We start from the raw sequence: 15,013 nt of genomic DNA, 5'->3' as shown, positions 1-15,013 counted from the left end.
TGGCGTTTCGGGATGCCCCACTGGATCATGCTGAACAGGTAGTCAAATCGGGGTGCTGTTGCAATTTTGATTGTTTGAATGCAACTCCATAGAGAGAGACAAAGGTAGGACCATTTCTTGAAGTCCAGCATTGTTTAGGTAAACAACTGATCCACATATTCCTGAGCCACAGAAAGAACATCGTTCCTGATCCGTATCCCCAGAGTTGATGGTGTTTCCTAGTTCAATGGGAATGCTTTACATTTTCCCCAGTTGATCTTGCATCTCAAAAATGGCAGAAATCAGCAATCAGCATCAGCAACACAGTGAAGGAGGAATCCACCTCTGACAAGAGCATAGGAATGTGATCTGAATAGAGCAACAACTTGATTTCGCCTGCTGCTGTGAATATGCCAGATATCTGTGTGGGTGACAGTATTTTTATCACCAAAGGCTCAAGGGCCAGTAGGCAGGGAAGAGCGAAAGACAACCCAGTTGTGTTCCCCTTGTAAGAGTGAGTTGGTCTGAGAGAAAGCTGTTGCTGTTGATTCAGGCAGATGGAGAGCTCTAAAGAAGCTGGATGAGTTGTATTAAGTGCTCCCGGAAGCCAATCTTCATAAGTGTGCAGAAAAGATAGGGCCATTCGATTCAATCAAAGGCCTTCTTGGCATCAAGGGAGATCACACATTGCCTTCCCCTAGTCGTTTTGGGCTGCCAGATAATGCTGGAGAGTAACTGTGTGTGATTAGAGGAAGATCTCCAGGACACAAAGCCCACCTGGGATTTGTGAACCATTAGGGGGATAACTGTTCAGAGCCTAGTGGCTAGCATCATAACCAGTATCTTCATATCGGAGTTAATCAGCTAGATGGGCCTGTAACTGCCATAGAACTGAGGGTCTTTGTCCGGTTGGAAAAGGAGAACAGTAGTGGCTGCATTGAATTCCGGGTAGAGGGAATAGGCTTCTCTCATATGGTTTTGCACTTTTTCTTTGCAGTGGCGTCAGGAGCAGGATATTCATCTTAAAAAACTCAATGATGAAGCCTCATCCCCTGGTTCTTTACATGTGGATATTTGTTTTATGGTCACTGCATTTTCCTCAGACATCACATCCAATTCTAGGATGGAGGCAACCTCTTCTGTGAAGCAGGGCAGGATCACACCATCAAAAAAGATGAGTTCTAATGGTGAGTCTTCCTCTCCAGTTTTAGCAATGTACAGCTCTTTGTGAAAACTAGGAATTAATCTGTAATGCACTGGAGGGGTGAGTGAGTAAGCCTGTGGCAGTTCTAGTGGCTGGGGTGATGCATTGGAAGTCCACCTGCTTAAGCTGCTCAGCCAGCAGTCTACCAGCATTTTCCGCAAACTCATAGTGGCTGTGCTTGATTCAAGCAAGTACTTTCTCTGCCAATGAGGTGCACACAAAGTTTAAGTCCATTCTAGGTTGTGTTAATCGCTGAACGATTTATCTTTTCGGGTCTGTGCAGTAAGATATCAATAAAGTGAGAATAATTTATTCTGTTTGTTGTTTCTTGGCAGTTAGTCTCTGTCGCTGCAGGGCTGAGTCCCTCATTATTAGGTTGTGCAGATAGGCATTCCAAACACACCAAAGTTTCTGGGGGTATTCCACAGATCCATCATGGGAGTCCAGCTATTCCTGAAGCAGGGAGCAGGATTTGTTTGGCCTTCGGGTCCTTGAACATCCAGAGCGGCATCTTCCAAAGGTTGCCAGGAGAGGGGACAATGTCCAGGTCCTGGGGTATCTGAGTGAGAGCATGATCAGAGATGGTACAATCTGAAAAGTCTGGATCTGAGGGACCAGTGATCCTGGAAGGAGAAAGAAATCAATTATCGGTTCTGTAGCGAGAGTAGTCCCCATACCTCGGATGCAGAAGTCACCAAGGTTCTAAGAAGGAGTGATCATCACTGAGCCGTTCCAGTAATCCCATCCTGCCTCTGTTGGGTCTGACTTTCTGGGGGTCCTATGCAGTCAAGAATGGGGTCTTGAGTGATATTCCAGTCACCCCTAAAAGGACTGCGGTATGCTTAGAAGCCATAAGCAGATGATGTAGTTGGGAGAAGAAAGTGAGTTTAGAGCTGTTAAGCGCATAGATGCTCCTTACGATGAGATGTTAGTTTGGCTGCAACTTATCTGCCTTTCTTGTCCAACCAAGTCAAAACAACTGGAGCAGCCAATAATTATAGAATTATAGTGGTGCCTCCTTTATTATGGGGCAAACCTCAGGCATACAGTACCTTTTCCACCCAGTCCCTTTTGACCAATGAGCCGTCTACTTCCAAGAGGTGAGTTTCCTGTAGTAGGGCTATAGCACGATTATAGGCACCCAGGAAAGACAACACCTTCTTGTGTTTGATGTTGTTGCTCCAGTCCGGCCTGGCAGTTTGGGCTGGACTGTTCCCAATGAGAAGCAGGGTCAGGACTCATTTGCATATGGCTGGGTCCAAACTGGGGTGGCATAGTGAACAAAGGATCAATGCATTAAGCTAAGATATCTTGAATGGGGTTGAGTGGTTGAAATGTTTCCGTACTCCGCCCATCATTTTTTTGTGTTCGCTATGTTTGCTGTAAGTGGCCAAGGATATGCCCATGTGTGAGTCCTTTGTGTGCTGTGCCACTCTATTGAAGTGAGCATGGCTGACGAGGGGTGATACTAGGAACGCAGTCCCAGGATCCTTGTGTCTGGTACATGGAGGACCTGGCCTGGCAGTTTGGGTTGGACTGTTCCCATGAGGAGCAGGGTCAAGACTGATTTGCATATGGCTAGGTCCAAACTGGGATGGCATAGTGAGCAAAAGAACAATGGATTATACCCAGATCTCTTGACTGGGGGTGAGTGGTTGAAAAGATTAAGCACTCCGTCCATCATCTTGTTGTACTTGCTCAAGCCTGGACATTGAAAGAGAGCACTTTCCGACCAGGGGTAAATATAAATTATCAAGAGACTCACTGTCAGAGGGATGGGCCAATGGGGAAGGCTTGGGGATGGAAAAGTCAACAGTAGGTGTCTGCAACCTACGATAAGTCAGAGTCAGAAGGACTTCTTGTGACTTGAAGGCAGAAAGTGTAGTCAAACAAACTTTAATCAAGAAGTGTCAGACAAAGCCAACCTTGCTTGGAACAAGAGGGTGAGGCACCATGGGAGCACGTAATAAGTCAAAGTTTGCCATTGGAGACATCCCTGCCTGGTTTAAGCAGGGACTGAGACTTGCCCCCATCGTTGGAATGCCCACTATTCCGGCAAGTTTTTGAGGAGCTTGATTGTTGGCAATTATGGTGTCCGAGTAGCCATTTGTTTTCTTGGGAGTCACCAAAATGTGCCAATGATGGGAGCACGATGAAGAATAAGCCAGTCTATTTTAGGGTAGATGGTTCAAAAAGTGGTATAGCCTGTTCAATCTTTGGATCTAATTCACGAATGTCACTTGTAGATCTACCTCTATAACTAGGTGTAAATCTAATTTGTTTTCCAATTCTCCATTTTCAACTGGAAATGTTCACATAGGTGTAGGCGTACATGTCTCAACCCTCTTAAAAGATGGGATGGTTCCTCCTATGAATGAATTTATGAGTGCAAAGTTATTAACAAGCATATTTTCACCTTTTGGTGCAGATCTCCACCACATGGACGGAGAGCTGCCCTGTGGGAAAGTGTAGGGAATTTTAATAAATATTATTTCTTTTAAAAAATTAAACATATTTTATATTTTAAAATATACATGTACAGTTATTTAAAACAATTAATATTAACCTAAAACTAATTAAATAAAAAGTCACAGCACATTCACTCAAACTACATTTTATTTTTCTAAATCAAGTAAGTTCAGTGTTTTTAGTTTGAGGAAGGACTGGCACCACTGTTTCTAGTTTTGGATTTTTTTAAAATTATGTTTGATTGTGGCTGGATGACCTGGAGTCTGGTGTAAGGAGTACTGACAGACCGGTGTGGAATTAAAAGATGAGCATGTAAGAGCCAGGGACATTTTGGGATAATGGAGGCCTGGGGTATATACATTTCAATCTTTCTTTCTTTTTTGGTGAATTTTGTTCACATTTGTCATTATACTGCAGCATTTTACTCCCTGCAGCCTTGTCTGCTGTATTTTTGGGGCATTTTTAGTGAGATATTTTTTATTACTTTAGGCTTTAACGGCTTCGAATTCATGCCAAATTTGGGTTATTTTTTTGTCTGCGTGTATCTTTTGGTGGCTAGGGCGGAGATACTCCAGGATTCGAGACCCATGTACCACATATTTTCATTTGTTCTCGGCCACTTTCTTCCGCAATGTGTTTCCCCACTATTTTCTGGGTGAATTTGTTTATGTGTGAGATGGTTGGTAAATGTGCTTTTCTGCAACTTCTAAAACTGTTTAATAACTGTTGTCTAAGGCTCTCCGTGACTTTTTTACAGTTGATTTAAAAAAAAAAAAAATAATTTTGTTTTCTGCTGGTGGAGTGAATAAGCTCACATATGCGTCCTGGCACATTTTAGGTATATATATTTTTGCAATCCTTGCCCTATGATGCTGCAAGTTTTTATTGGGGGAGGGAAAGGAAGGGGCTCCAGTCAGGGTAGGTCAGCCATGTGATCTTTGTTTGTGAAATCAGGGGCTTATCTGCAAGCCCCTTGCACCGCCAGGGCATCACTTTTTATGATACTTCCACAGCGCTGAGTGCCGACCCTTATCTACAAGGCCACACAAAGCCACTTTGCATTGCTTTTCAGGACCTCATAGATATGGTGTAAGGCATTGCAGCATAGTTGTTGCGTTGCCTTACACTGTGACAGGGAGGCATTCCATGGGCGTTGTAATGGGTGTTCCCATGCAATACCCATGGATTTTAAGGTATTCTCAGATTTACAAGGATCTGTAAATCTGGGAATGCATCAGAACTGTACGCCTCCCCAGGGCAGGCATAATGAGGAGAAATATGTTTATTTCTCGTCGTTTTTTCCTCTTTCTATGTGTGTTGCATTCTACTGCACACATAAAAATAGGAAAACGCCTCCATGGATTATTTTGGTGCAGGAAAGTGTCTATCTTTCTCAACACACACCCACTTAGAAGTCTTCTTGCTATGTTTCTCTTACTCAAATACAGACAGATGAACTTGTATCACATGTACCTTCTGTCTCCATCTCTTGATTTTGCTTTTACGTTGCTAAGACAGTTATGCGCCAATTCTTTTTTTAACATGAAAATTGTCTAAACCAAATTCCTTGCCATTTGGTCTTTCCATAACTGCAACCAAGTTACTTCACTCTTTTGAAACCTGATTGCCACCTTTGAATTTGTATTCAAGTCAAAAACTCTTAGAGGATGAATAGTCTTAAGGATTTCTCTTACTATATGAATTATAATAATTTATTAGAAGTAGCTTTACAAGTTTACATGTTTAAATGTTTCCATTTATTGCAAGTATTTGAGTCCTCACTCAAACCGGAAGCACAGGAAGCACCCAGACTCTCCCAGCCAATCAAAACACTGCGTCAGCAGCTTCGTGATTGGTCTGAGCGGCCTGTTTGGCCACTCAGGCAGTGCTTGGGAGCCTGGGCATCTTCTCCACCCGGCTCCGAACCCAGGAGGGCCGAACAAACAGCCATAAGCACTTTTAGACTGCAAACCACTCCTTCCCCTGCTCTAGCCAGCCCAGCCATGCCCGCCCCGACCTGAATCTGAGTCCTGCACAGAAAAATAAAATGATAATAACATCTTGTTATTATCATTTTAATGTAATTTTTTTTGCACTGCTCAAAGAACACTGGGGCGCTACTCCTCCGCCTTAGAAGAGGAGCCACCACTGTCCTTAGCAAACCTTTCCAGGTGCCCAGATGACTGGAACATGAATCCAGATTCTTGCATGGGTAACTTCCGGTTTTCATTTCTAGAGCATGAGTGAGAGAAGAAACTTACCACACTGCAAGCTGAATGTGGATCAAGCAATGGGTGTAGGTTTAGGTGAGGTTCCCACACACAATATTAACTGGGTGTACTCTTAGGATTATAAGGAAGTGCTATCTAAAGAGGAAGGAAAAGGGTTTCTGAAATATGTGCAGACCCTTTGTCCAAAATTGAAGGTTCCAAGCCGTACCTATTTTTTTAAAAGGTGTAGTGCCATAGCTGCAATAACAAGTGCTAGAAATAGTGACTGCAGCAATGATATTATCAAAGTCTATCACTGAGAGTGTTACCTTTTGGCCCTTAACTGCACTCCAGTATATATCTGTTCTTCTGAAATCTTAGTTTCCTTTTATTTTCTTGTTCAACAGGTCTGTCTCTTGTTGGGAAAAATTAAATCTTCACGTCCCATCAACAACATCCTCAAAAAGCTCTTTAGCTACTTCTCTGGTATAAAAAGACTGAAGTAGGCCTACTACAAGGAATGAAAGAGGTGATTTATTTAGAATAATGCAGACCAGGGCTTTGAATGGAAAAAACTAATTGAATGTGAGCATAATGGGCATAGCTAAACTGTTTTATTGTTTGGGAGCTCAATTATTCGGGGTATATGCAGCAAGTTGTCTTAATGTCTGGGACTGGTACTCGATTCGCCCTTAGTCAATGGTATGCCAGTGTATGCATCGTTGACTGACCATTTTTACCTTGACTCAAATAGTCATTTTATATTATCATCACACAGCCCTTCCCTTCTGCACTGAACCTCTGTGGTGCCAGAATGCAGTTGAGCCACATATACAGTATTCTTTTTAACTGTGTGTCTCCCCCTATTGTGCATTGTAGCCTGGATAACTTTGAACTAATGTGGGTGTTTGTGGGCTGCTAAAGACCATTTGAATGGAGTAACCTAACTGTCATCTTCCTTCCTTGACAGTGTCATGCTCATGATGCTGCTGAATGCTGGGCCTGTCTCAACTTTTCCCCAATTCCAAGTATGTATCCTTTAAGTGGACCCCTGTACCTCTTCACTAAGTTGTGAAACCTATTGTGATATAACCTATTTCCACCACAATAGATCTCACATTTGGCTGGGACATGATGTGGCGTATGTAACAAACTGTTACAGGGAAAGTATGAAGGAAATTGCAAAGTTCTCCACACCATCCCACTTATCCTGGCCATGCTGCAGAAAGATTATAATAATACTCAATGATAGGCCAATATTAGCTAATGTGTACCTTTTAACAATCTATGCCCCACAGAGAATCTACTTGCCGAAGTAACCTCCTTCAGACATGTATGTGCTTACTTTTTATCATCCATAACGCTTGATTTATTAAATGATTGTATTCACTGTTTTGATTATATCTTCTAATATCCACTCACTCTGCCTTCGTTTAGTTTCAATTTGCAGAATGCTCTTCTCAGAATAATAGCCATGTGTTTCCTGTGAGGTCCTCCCTGTTTGGCCCACTTAAGGCTACCAGTTGTTAGTCCCTTTGGCAAAGCCCCTGCTTCAACTCCTATTGACAGGTATTGGTAGAGATGGTTGACAATGTATTCCTGCTCCTGTAAGAACTAAAAGGAGGGAGCAGTCGGGTTCGGGATTGGCAGGCTTTGCATTGCAAAATGCATTCCACGGGTAGTGAGTATTCCTTATTGGTGACTGAAGAGGGAAAGCCAGTACACAGCAATTACTGATGGGAGGATGGTCAAGGAATATCAGGTTAATGAGGGGTGCATTGGCTTGTCATAATCACATTTCCAACAGTGATACTGGTTGCAAGAGTGTGGATATGAGGCTCACCTTGGAGGTAACCTTGCAAAGGAGCTCAATTTGAGACTACAGAGAGCATTATGGATGGACAACTGAACATTCTGTTTGTTCTTCACGATGGGCCTGGATCAGGGCTTGTACTCTATTGATAGGTAGGTGGAATTCAATGGTTTACGGGGAGGTGTAAATGGTAAAGAAACAACTGATCCAAATAAAGGAACTGCAATGTATGGCAAAAAGTATTTGCAAAACAAAATCAGCCATCCGGACCATCAACACCAAAGCCACTCCCTTCCTTAAATCCCAAACAGATTCAAAATGACACCAGCCCTTTCACTAACTGCTCCCACTCACACCACCCACAAAAGACTCACTATCTCTCAAAACATTAAAAAACAGAACAATAATTACCTCTTACCCAACTGTTCCCTCCCACATACGCCACCTACAACAAAACCGACCCAATGCCTCCCTAGTAGACAAAAATATATCCCGGCCTGTCTATCCTCTCCAAAAGTTGTCTCTTTACACAGTCTTACGGACCTCCAACACCTGATGAAGGAGGACCTCTGTGGTTCAAGGTAGGCTGGCTGCTGTGGGGTGACAGCTGCCTGAGGCAGCTCCAGCAATGACTTCTTCCAAATGGTGCCACCAGCTTGAAAGTGGAAGGAGCTTCCATGACTGTCTTTTCACTCTTATACCCATCCTCCAAAATCACAAGATGGCAGAAGATCACAGCAATGGACTCCATTTGTTCAGCTTTATCCAAGCACTTATCTCCTGCTGGCTCTGGGCCTTGCTCTGGTACTTGCAGCCTTCCTCCTGGCCATTCTTCTGACCTCAATTTGGAACAGCAGGATGGAGTAACGAAAGAAGAAAAATAAATGATTTGAAGTATCCATTGCAAGCACGTGTTTTTTAGTCAGACAGTTACACATTATTGCTTGTTCTCCAAAGACATTGGAATTATATGATTCTGTGTACCTGAGGTTTTTTTTTAAAGATAACTATTGTGTGTAGTATTTGCCATTATGTAGTCAACGACTACCACAATTATACAAAACATGATTTTGGGTTTAAAAAATTACTAGACTGCAAAGTTATATTTTGAAGTAGAAAAGTATGATACAATACATGTACGTTGCTAACCTGGCAGCATGGATTTTGGACAACTATAGGCAGATAGTAACACTAATAATAATACAAATAATAATAATAATAATACTAGCAGTAATAATTCCAGTGACTCTGCTCTTTCCCCACCCAAGTAACTCCCACTCACACCACACCCTCCCTGCTAATTCATTATCAGCACAACAAAAATTAATCCTCAGTTAGGAAGCAAGTAGATGTTAAGTAAGGTTGACTTTTTAGGCCAGGGCTTGGTCTGGGTTTGTGCTTAGCAATGATGGGTTGCCTGGCTGATGGAAGGTAGGAAAGGAGCCAGTGTAAAAGGTGGCATAAGAGGAAACTGCAGAAAGAGTTGTCTGAGAAATGTGGCATATACCAGAATGGGATGAGATTGGGCAGGGTGGAAGTTGGTTGGTCAGTGGGCACTTGGCAACCCACCACTTCCTCGATTCATTGATTTAAATGGCTAAGAGACAGATGCAGAAACACAGAACGGTGAGTAACTTAAAGAGGAGTGGAGATCTGGCATAGGAGAAAGGAAGGAATACCTTAACAAATGCAGTTGTTTTGAGGAAGCAACTTGACTTTTCACTCATCCCAGCAGCCACTTGCTCCTCCAGTCCCTTCTCCACTTCACCCTGTTCTTCCCGGCCTCTTTGATGTCTGCTTCGGCAGGCTCTAGAAAACGGCAAAAGGCATTTTTTTTACAAATCACTACCAATCACAGTAAAAAAAAATGCTTAATGAATCTGAAATCATTTCTGAATGGTTAAATGCTACATTTCCCAAAAAGAGTTCCTTCCTGTCCAACAAATACGTTACAACTAAAAATTATATTCTCCTCCACTATCTTTTTACATTTTTGCCTTTGTTACACTAATGCTATTTGCAAAGCTTGCACTTCACTTCACAGAGATAGACGATGAAACAACAGAAGAGCCACCACCCTTGAGATCGTCCCTCTTTCCGCCTAACTTCCTATCTATAAAACTAAGCATGACTGCTTCTCACCTGCCTGCTGACACAAAGAGTGACCTTCACTCACTTTTGAACAGATGATTTTAAATCCCAGTTCTATCATTAGTATTGTCATCAATGCTATCATTTTCGATGTCATCAGTGATATCCTCAGTGATTTCATGTAGTAAGTCATAAGTGAGTTAATATTTCAGGTCATAAGCTAAGCTATTCATGAGGGGGTGCAAGTTATGGTTAGTTTGCTGGACCATAACCGATGAGTTTCAGTGGTCTTTAAGTTTTGCTTTTTGACCATAAATGCACTTTAACTTTGTTTTGATTAGTGAATTTGAGAGGGTTTATAAACATACATTATGGTGTTTTAGGAACCCTAACCGTAACTTCACTTGAAACTTTGTTTTTCAGTGAATTTCTGATCTTTTTTATCATATTCAACATGTAAGCCCTCGATCTGTGAATCTAATGATTTCTGTGCAGACATTTTGGCTGCGACTAGTAAGGAATAGTGTCTGTAGAATACCCTTTTAGACTACTGAACCATTGCAGTATATGGTGTGTAGACATATGAAGCAGGTGATGACTGCATATCATGTTATTATTGAAAGTCCCTTTAAGATAATGATACCAGAGATTGCATAAGAAAACTTCGTTTCCAATCCTAAACTAACAGCTAATCTGCACTATATACTCTCTTTGACTGTGTGCACAGTAGGGGTAGACCGCTGGGCCTCCCAGGCCAGGTCATGATGACTACCGTCAACAGGTGGCTTTTGGCTGTTCGCAGTGGAGGGTGTGATTGATTTCTTGCGAGTCCTTACAACCAAGTCTTCATGGGCATTTAATATGCACAATGGACACCCTTTTGATGTTTGCAGAGGGTTGAGCCCAATGGTCTCAAAGTTGTACACTGCATGGGAGGGGTGCAGGGCCTGGGCAATGGCCATTTCCTGTGTCTTAAACTCTATGGCTTTTCGACCATCAATGCACACGAGGACTGGGCTTGATAAATCGAGAGAGTTGTAGATCGGCAGCTACCAGGTGGACCTTAACCATCTTTACACATGTGCAGTCGGGTTCCTTCTAGTCCAGGAAATTTGCCTTGGTGCATGGATGGTAACTGCCTTTGCCCATGCGCATCCGGGCCCCTCTAGTCCAGGGAAGTTGCCCTGGTGTGGGCAGGCAGTAACTGATTTTGCCCATGCAGAGTCAGATTCCCTCCTACCCAAGAACCTTGCCGTGGTGTGGGTGTACCGGGTGACTGGTGGACAGTAGCTTGGCAGTTAACTGCCTTGGTGTGGTTGTACCGGGTGGGTGGTAGCTTGGTGGTAACCACCTTGGACCCAACTGGGCTCTTTAGTCCATGAAGTTTAACTTTGCGCTAGATATTTCAGATCCACAGATCCAAAATAACAGGTGGGAGAAAAGCTCCTATGGCCAATAGATTTTGTTTGTTTGTTAAATTTTAGGATTCTAGGACCTCCACGATCCTCAACAGTTGAGATAGCGCTGTTGGTTTGGTGTAAATTTGTTAAATAGTTTTCAAAAAGTTAATGTTTAAAGAAAGGGTCAGGTTTGGCCTGAAGGGGTTACATTTAAAAAAAAAAGATAGTGACATCTGGACCATTGAGAATTCACTGATATCCTTGAATTAAAAACAAAAAACCTAGCTAAGGGAACTTTTCTCCAAATTTAAATCCATGGATCAAAAAGGATCTGATTGGCGCTACATTGAAAGATAATCTTGTGACAGCCAATGCAGGAACCTGGGACACAGCTGCACGGACTTCAGGGGTCAGGCTGGGAAGGAGCTAGTACCATCCTCCTACTTCACCACCACTGGGTGCAAGCTTCACAGCCTCAAGGGGCCCAGCTGCAGAAAGTCTGTTACCACCTGCCTCCTAAACCACCACCAGGTGCAAGCTTCATGGCTTCATGGGGCCTGGATGTGGAGGGGCTAGTACCATCTGGCTGCTACACTACCCCTGGGTGCAAGTTCATCACTGTGCATAGCCTGGAAGTGCGGTATATGGTGGTACCTCCAAAATGCCACCCACATTACAGACCAACAACAGGGTAAGCCCCATAGACTGAAGGGAACTGGCTGTGCTTGCTGCTGCAGCTGACCCACGCTGTGATTGAGTCCAGGAATAACAAAGGTTGGATCCTACAGAGGATGTGGCTCAGGCCAGTCGAGATGTCAGGTCCTGCCGCCAACCCCCACTGTGCATGGCAGAAGGTTGTCTGCAATGGAGTTTGAACATCCACAGACTGCACGGGACATGGATTGGTACCTTACCCATGCAGTGTACAACTTTAAGACCATTGGTCTCACCCCCACTACAGACCTCAAAGGCTGCATTAGATGCCCACAAAGGATGGGTTGCAGGGACTGGCCAGAGGTCACATCCTGCACTCCACGCACTGCTATGTACACCCAAAGGCAGCCTGTTGTCATTGTTGTGCAGGACTGGCCTGTGTAGACAAATAAAGTACACCGTGCAGATTAGCTGTTGGCATAGGTTTGAGAAGAGCGTCTGCATACAAACTCCCAGTTATTGTTAGGACACATGCATGCATCATAACTATGCCAGAGCCTAAAAACAAGGCTCTTCGTGTAAATGGTTCTCATCCGTGTAAGCGCCAAGCCACCTTTCTAGGGGAAGCTGTTTGGACTTTATGAGTACATTATACATACATTAATAAGTTAATAAATAGGCTTACAATGAAAACATGAGATGCAGTCAATCCCTGCTACATATCTACAAGTCTGCAAACATTTTCTTCATAGACTGAAGCTATTCCGTACTAGTCATAGTCAAAATATGTACACAGCAATGGTTAAGTTTAATTTGAGTTGCAGTGCACAAAAACACTTCCACATTGACTATAATTAAAAAACAGACATTAACAAAAAAACAGGTTAAAATTAAGTTATTATTACGTTTACTCTTAATACCGAAATGTATATTTCCCAAAAACTCTAAAACTCACATATAAGCAAGCTCATGGTGGCACGTAGGACTAGACTAGCCTCCAGAAATTGCAACATCATAATGGGATGGTGTAAGAAGAAACGTATATGGACTATAGAAAATTAGAACTACACAATCACACTGTCACGTGGCATAGGTTAATTGTTGGCCTAATTATCATCTCGTAAGGCCTGAAAACTGAAGTAAAGAAATTCATTAAAAAGCTAACTAAAAATAAATTTAATCTGAGATTTACCAGCAATATTGACAAGAATGAAGTGACTTTCCTAGATTTGAAGCTAATGATTAAAGGCGAAAAAATGCACGCAAATATACAGAAAGAGATGCCAAGAAACAGCATGTTACATGCCCACAAGCTGTCACCCGACTTCCTAAGAATGTAGTAACCCCTATGGCGAAATGATCAGGATCAAATATAATTGCAGCTCTATAAAAGACTATCAATAAGGGAAAAACGCTGCAATCACATGCTGTTAAGCAGGGGTTACACCAAACATGTACTGCAATATGCATAGACATTGAGTCGAGGAATTATCTTTTTAATCATCTCTGATAATGGAATGAAACAAGAAATATGCAGCAATCCGGAATATAATGCTTAAACATACTGAAATGTAGTATCCATTTATTACCATTGTTGAGTGTGAGGAGAGGCCACGGCTCATGAGAGGTGCAGCTTCAAGTGGGTGATGATGGCCCTCTCCTCCCTTAACAATGTTAATAAATAGCATCCTAAGCTCAGTGCTTCTGCAGTAGCAATTTTTCATGTGTATTGGTGTTAATTAAAAGGCATTTAAACAAAACCCGAGTTCATGGGCTCAAATCAGTGTGGTATGATAAAATTACATTGAAGACGCCTTATGTCAATTAGGAGAATTGTTTCTCTGTATAAAGTAATTGTCATATGCATTCTGTGAGGCAGCAAACAGAGCTTTTCTAATGTTAATTATGTTGTACTGTACTGTGGTGATAACGTTGAAGTCAACCATTGCTCCGTAATAATAAATATGTGAATGTGTAAATGTAGAGTTGTTCTTAATATGAAATATATATATATATATATATATATTCACTGAAAAAACCATAGGTTTCACACACGTTATAGTTAGGAATTAGCATTTAAAAAACCTTGCAAATTCACTTAAAAAACCATAGGTTTCACACATGTTATAGTTAGCTGGACATTTCACTCATGAAAAACCATTGAAATTCCCCGTTATAGTTAGTGCAGGCAACTATAACTCACGCGACCGCAATCCTCTGCTGATGACGTCAGATATTACATCACTGTATTCTTCCATTCATTTTTAGCTATACATATATTACAAATATGCGTGGTCCTAACTATAACTACCTACTGGCGACCGCCAGTAGGTAATGTGTGTATATATATATTTATTTATTTATTTATTTATTTATTCCTATATGTATATTCACTAAAAAAAACATAGGTTTCAGGCACGTTATAGTTAGAAATTAGCATTTAAAAAACCTTTGAAATTCACTGAAAAAACCATAGGTTTCAGGGATGTTATAGTTAGTTGGACATTTCACTCATAGAAAACCATAGAAATTCCCCTGTTATAGTTAGTTGAGCTAAATATAACTCGTGTCCCCGCAATGTACTGCTGATGACATCACATATTACATCATTCATGACATGGTCAGTGACATCACTGATGACATCACTGATGACATCGCAAATGACATCCATAGTTTGCTCATAGCTTTAGCACCATTTGACGAATCTTAATGAAGCTTTCCAAAGAAAGTCTCATCAACCTCAAGGTTGTAGGTGATCTGCCAAGCAGAGGACGAGAAAAAGGGAAGGTCCCAAAACAAATTTTGCCCATGCCATTTTCCATAGGAAAATTAGACACAGCAACAGCCAAAAATGATAAACAGAATTACACCAGATTTTGCAGAAAGCGAGATCTGGATCCACAAAGTGTGCTTTTTGTGGTTTAGTGTAAATCTGTTCAGTAGTTTTGAGTGACATAAACCTTTCATAGGGCCACATGGCAAGCAGGAGCTACTGGGCCCATCCATGGGGGTTGAGGCCTTTTACTCTCACTGTCTCGGGGCCCAGCCTGCTATGGATCCTGAGCAACTGCACCAAGTACCCCTTCAGCATTTGACTCTCAGTAGTAGCCCAGGTCAAGCAGTCCAAGGTTTCTTGGAGGAGAGCTGGATACAGGAGGTTGAACACAGTCTCACAAGTCAAAGTATGTTCAAA

Source organism: Triturus cristatus, chromosome 4_1 (assembly GCF_964204655.1).
Source record: "Triturus cristatus chromosome 4_1, aTriCri1.1, whole genome shotgun sequence".
Taxonomy (NCBI): Eukaryota; Metazoa; Chordata; class Amphibia; order Caudata; family Salamandridae; genus Triturus; species Triturus cristatus.
The sequence above is the reverse complement of the archived record's forward strand: the minus strand, read 5'-3'. Positions refer to the sequence as shown.